The sequence below is a fragment of the Oreochromis aureus genome, linkage group 14 (assembly GCF_013358895.1).
Source record: "Oreochromis aureus strain Israel breed Guangdong linkage group 14, ZZ_aureus, whole genome shotgun sequence".
NCBI lineage: Eukaryota > Metazoa > Chordata > Actinopteri > Cichliformes > Cichlidae > Oreochromis > Oreochromis aureus.
In genome coordinates, this window is record NC_052955.1 from 27,656,728 (window position 1) to 27,662,970 (window position 6,243).

Sequence of the window (6,243 nt, forward strand, 5' to 3'; positions counted from 1 at the left end):
GAACAATAGTCACTTTTATACTTGTAGTCTTAAGTGATTGAGTAGTCAGAAAGATGTCAGAAGGACATAGGAACTAGGAAATTCATGGAAGTTAAACATGACTTTTTAGTCTAACAAACTTTGTAAGATTTATATTAAGTGAAATCACTATAGAAGTGTTACCAGACTCTGGATTCAAATGACACAGAAAACTGACAAAGAAGGTTTTAACCAAGAACATTTTTGCTGTGAAGACTAAACACTGCAACACTGTGCCACCCTCCCATGCTTTTTCAAAAGTCTCTGTTTGTCTTCTAATTGACTTCCTGCTTTCTTTGCAAATGTGTTTGCATTGTGTGCTGCTGCTGATGTTGTTACTTACTGTGCAATGAACAATTCCTGCGTTACTGATCCCTGTGGTTCAAATGCCTTGATTGAGCAATTTGAAGAATATCCGCACTGCTGTCTACCTAACTAACCCACAGTAGTGCTCCTCTCTGGCAACACAGTCCAGTAAATAAATAAATTAAAAGCACAGTCTTAGTAAAATACTTGTTTTGGTACAATACTTCCAACTGCTGATGTTTTTGGAACGGTGCAATTGTAACCAAACATTTATGACAATTCTCTTTTTAAACTAGTGTTGCAAAGTACTTCTTCAGCTCTGTCATATCAGCTCTTTTATCATATCTGCCTTGAATCCCCAAACGATGCATAAAAATCAGATTGCACTCTTTTCAGTTAATGTAAGAGTAAGTATAGGGGTCAAAATCTAACATATTTATTTTTAGATCATTATAATTCAGATTTACACTTTTTGGTAGGGAACTAGCTCTCTTAAATTTACATATCAATGTTACTCCAAACTGCCATCTTAGAGGAAACCTGTCTAAAGATGCAAACATACTACCCAGCTGGAGAGTGAAGGTTTAACCAGCTGAATTACAGCAGAGACGTATCTGTTTTCACTCTGACAGCATGCTGACTATAATGAAGACATTGTTTGTTTGTCTCCAGAACAGGAAGAAGAGATGAAATGTATTTCTACCATACCTGTATCATTGTGAATGGAGATTTACACCAACATAACTAAGGAATGTCAATTTACATTTTGAACATCAATGTGTTGTTTATTTTTTTCAAATAAATTATATAATTTAATGTAGGTCTGTTTTCTTAATGCAGCAGTATTGCAGTTAATAAGTCAGTCTATTTGAAAATAAACATTGAAAAAGACAGATGACTTTTACTTTCTATATATTGTTGTTTTCAATAAATGGCATGTTTTGTCTCACTCCATTTTATTCTTGTTGCATGTTCAGGCTCTACTTGGAACCTTGTTAAGATACAAGAAAATATGACCATTTGCTGATTTTTTCGTTGTTCATGTGGCGAATTACACCCTCTGTTCCACTGTTGTTTTACAACTACATTTTTGAAAGGAATTGCATTGAAAAATATTTAATGAAATCCCATGACGTCTGCCTTTGGGTGCAAAGGTGTTAAGCAAATGTCATCATGCATGATGTGATGAGGCGTTTTTGCAATGCTGCAGCAACATAAAATAGTAGGTGCTCTGTTTAATAACCTGGCACTTAACACCAATAAAACCAAAGAGATGGTCAGTGACTACAGGAGACACACGGCAGACTCTACCCAGCTCGACTTCTACAGGGATCCTGTCATCAGAGTTTCATCCTTTAAATTCCTGGAAGCCTACATTACGGAGCCTCTCTCTGGATGTGTCAACAATAGCAGTGGTGGCTAAAAAGGCACATCAGAGACTAGTTTTCCTGTGAGTGCTTAGGAGGAATTGCACAGAGGAAAAGCTGTCGGAGGCCTTCTCCGCTTCACCATTGAGAGTGTACCGATGTACTGAATCACAGTGTGGTACATTGGCTGCTCAGCAGCAGACAGAAAGGCTGTGCAGAGGGTTATCAACAATGCCCAGAGAACCAGTGGCTGCACACTGCCCTCCCTAGAGGACATCTCCAGCTATCTGTGTCTCAGCAGGGCAAAGAAAATAATCAAAGAATCTTCCCACCCTGGACAGCACTTGTTCAACCTCCTGCCCTTGAGCAGGTGGTACAGGTGCATAACGAGCTGGACAAATAGGCTTAAAAACAATTTCATCCCCTGGGCCATTTGAACTCTCAACTGCTGTAAATAAAGAAAACCTTCCAAATCTGAAACATTTTACAATATTTCTTTTTGAGTGCAATAGCTATTCTGTTGTGAATGTCATTCCTTTAACTCCAGCCATGCTCTAAGTGTACTAACATGTTTGCCTGCTCTTAATGCTTTTGTTATTTTTAAGCCATATTTATTTATTTTTATTTTTTTCACCTACTGTTTTGCACTGAACACAATAGTTTTATGAATCTTGTTCTAAATTTCAAATGTACAATGACAATAAAGGTGCCACGGTTCGCACTGGCAAACCGTGGGTGTGTGGGAAAGTAGGACCCAAAATGCAGGACTCTTCACTGCAAGCAGTGCGTTTATTTACAGTGACGTAAATAATGCACAACAATAAATCCCCGTGCGCCCCAGACTCCCGTGCCATGTCTTCCTCTCTGTGTCCGTGCCCTGTGTCCTCGCTTCCAAGTGTCCATGCACCCCGTGCTTGCTGCCCTCTCGTTTCCAGGCTCCTCCTGGGAAATAACAGAGGCAGATGTTAGACACTTTCCAACTGCGGCAGGCTTACACTTACTGATATGTTGAAAACACATATAATAACAACAATAATAATAATAATAATGAGAGTCCACACTGCTCAAGGACCCTGGGTCCCTCAGACCCAGGTCCGTGACAAAAGGCTTCTTCTTCTTCTTCTTAGAGAATCCCACACAGACAAGTCTGGTCACTTCCAGCAAAAATCCATTTCGGAATCCACTCTTTTGTTAGCCCAAAAATCTCCAAACCAAATCATGGTGGGTCTTGCTATCATCTTGTAAACCGTCCTTTTCACTTTTGTTGCTATCCTTGTTCTGTCTAGTTTCTACTGACGTTCATTCCTCTCTCCTGTGCATACCTCCACTTCTCTAGACTCACTTCTACCTGCTCCCTAGTCTCATTACAGACCACAATTTCATCCTCAAGCATCATAGTCCACAGACTGCCCTCCTGAACTTATCTGTCAACCTGTCCATCACCATAACAAACAAAAACAGGATCAGAACTAATTCTTGATGCAATCATATCCACATCTCCTACCCATCTGTCCCTACTGCACACTTCTTCCTTACTAATCGTCTACGCCTCCTGATTCACTAACTGTCCTCCTTCTGTCCTCCTCTCTCTTCAAAGTACTCCTTCTATGTTCTCAGCACACTCGCTTCACTTGTTAGTGTACTTCCATTTTTATCCTTAATCATGTTAACATGCTGCACATCCTTTCTAGTTCAATCTCATTACCTAGGCCAGGGATTCCCAAACTTTTTTTGCCAGGCCCCCCTTTTTTACAAGAAAAATGTTCGCGCCCCCCCACCACCTAACCCCCCCTCCCCCGCACAAACACATCTTCCAAACACACACACCCATATTTTGTTTACAAACTCCATTGCGGTTTATTTCACACCTCAAACATTTAGTAAACAATTAAGCAAATACAAGTAAACGGCAATAAATTACAGGTAGTAATAAAATATACTACTAACTCTTTTACGCTACGTCCACACCTACACGGGTAATTTTGAAAACTCAGCTGTTTCTATGCGTTTGGGCTTTTCGTCAACACGTAAACGGTGTTGCGATTCACCGAAAACGGAGATTATTTAAAACTCCTTTTTTGCGTTTACGTGTGGACGAGGAATACAGAGTTCGTCACGCAACGTCAAAGGTATGTGCCTCTTTTCACGTCACGCTGTGCGCCACGTTATTGTTTACATGAGATGAATTGCAGAATGGCAGATAGAGACAAAATATTGTTACTGTTAATCTGACTATCTTCAGGTTTTACACGCTTACATATACACACGCAGTGCATTTAGAAAGGCAGAGGCCTCACGGTGTAATTATTTTACGTGTAGTTGTTTTTTTTCCTGTGTAATAATATTCAACATTGCTGTCAATACATTTTTCAAAAAATGCCTCTCTGTGCAAAATGGGTTTAAACAGATAAACAGCTGTGGGATACTGTTTGTCCGTGATTTGAACCGGGGGAACAAATTACGGCAGGATCAGCCTGATATTATTTGTATCCCACTGTAACTTTACTGCATAAAGAGCTAACATGTCCAAAATGTCAGGAGTAGTTAGTTATTACAAGAAGTGTTTGTGAACTAAAAATCAAGAATGTGGGATACTGTTTGTCCGTGATTTGGAGAGCCCAGCGCGTGCTCCCGACGCAGGGAAACTAATTTTGCAGGGGAGACCTACCTTGGCACTTGTGCAGGTGAAGACAAAGGGAAGATATGCTTCACCATATTTTCCTGTCTTTGGCTTGGAAGGAAGTTGGTTTGGAAACATATTTGGCGATGCTTCATCTCCTGCTTTGCGTTTATGTGGGAGCCCCGTCAAAAACCTGTCCACAGTGTCCAAGCGCTCTTTTTTTTTTTCTTTTCATACCGCGCCCCCCCTGCAATGGGGGCGGGCCCCACACTTTGGGAACCTCTGGGCAATCAATTATAGACAAAGTTATTTTATCCTTCCTTAGTGTCCAGCCTCTAATACAGCTGACTATGAGCCTTTTACTTTGCTTTTGCCGCCTTTCTTTCTTGAACACCTAGATTCCAAGTACTCCTGTCTACTTCCTTCTTTTCCCTGACTGCCCTACTTTTTTTTCTTTGCTGGTTCCCCTGTACAGTTAAAACAGACAAGTTCTAAACTGCATATTTAAGTCAGCATAAAGATGTTTTTAGATCTGGTCATCGAGTTGGTGCTAGCTCTTAAAAGAGTTGGATATAATAAAATGAGTGAGAAACAGCACATTAAATAAGGTATATCCTCCTTATATCTCAGTAAGTAATTCATTATCTAAAGTATGTAATTGTGACTTTACAAAGGGTCACATTAGAGGATGCTGACTTTTAAAGCGTATGTGTGTTTGCCTTAATTTTACTCAGGCTATCACTTTCTGCAACAGTAAATGCTGCTTGCTCACTCCACCTCAGCTCCCCTCAGGCTTCATTGCACTGGCCAAATTCAGATTTCCTGGCTTTTAGCAACTGCCAAGAGGGCAGTGAGCAGTAAACCTAACTGCAGGCTTCAAAGCCTTCTCTTGAAACAAAACTATGGTGACATCACAGTTTCTATGCTCATGTCAAGGTTCCAATAGTTATTATTATTCAGAGAGTAATGAACAAGGACGCAGTGGTTTTAGTGGCAGAAAATGTGTGTGTCTCTCACTCCTTCATAATAATCGCCTACTCTTTCTCATTGACCAGGTGCACAGCATCGGGAGCCCAGAGCAAAGAATGAGTCATAGCAGCTGATCCAGAGTCTGCATTTAATCCCATGCTCCACTGCACTAAAAAAGTAGTGGTGCCTAACTGATCTGAGCTGAGATCTACACAGACATAATGCTGTCTTCTCAGTCAGTGGAGCCACATAACACATATAGACTTAATACACAATCGATTTTATTCAGTGTGCTTAGCATCACTATTTCTTCATTCTTTACTTTATAGTCAATTTCATACTCTCCCTTTATTTTTTCATGGTGTCAGTAACTTGCAACATTTCCTTTTAAGAAGGAAGCCCAGTATTATCTGTCGATGTTTGTGTTTCTTGTCAATGTGTAACCTCAGCCAATCTGTAACTGCCAGTGTGATAACAAGATCATTTGAGGTAGATGTGTTTATACTCTGACATAGAATAATGACACAAAGACCATATTTTTCTTAAAACTATCTCTACTGTACCTCTGTTACCATGGTAACTGTTTCCAGATCTGGGATACTCCTCCTTTTTCAGTGTAACCCCTGTAACACTTCATAATCTCTATCCACTAAACTTTAATTCAGTGTCTTTTTACAAATAAGTCGTACTACATGAGCATGAGTATGTTCTAGTCTGTTTCATTTAGTTAGTTTGTTTTGTTTTTTGTTTTGTGGACGAGGCGTTTGGAGGCGGGTGGCGTGGTTGTTGAGTTCTCATCTACTTTCACATTTCAGTGTCAGTAAATTAGAAATACAGTATCAGCATTTTGACAAAGAGCTCCACCCACATACACATTCACACTTGCTCACGCACATTCACACACACATTAACAAGCACGCAGACAAGCACTCTGAGAAACTTCTACTTGAGGTGATGTAGTGT

At 40.1% G+C, this 6,243-nt stretch overlaps 1 long non-coding RNA gene across 1 annotated transcript; it reads right to left on the bottom strand.

Moving 5' to 3' along the window:
• Positions 1-2,461: 2,461 nt before the first annotated feature.
• Positions 2,462-4,417, bottom strand: LOC120432888. Its single transcript, XR_005608166.1, has 2 exons — positions 4,360-4,417; positions 2,462-2,633 (listed from the first exon to the last, which is right to left on the bottom strand). It is a non-coding gene; the product is annotated as an uncharacterized LOC120432888 (long non-coding RNA).
• Between the last annotated feature and the right edge of the window lie 1,826 nt (positions 4,418-6,243).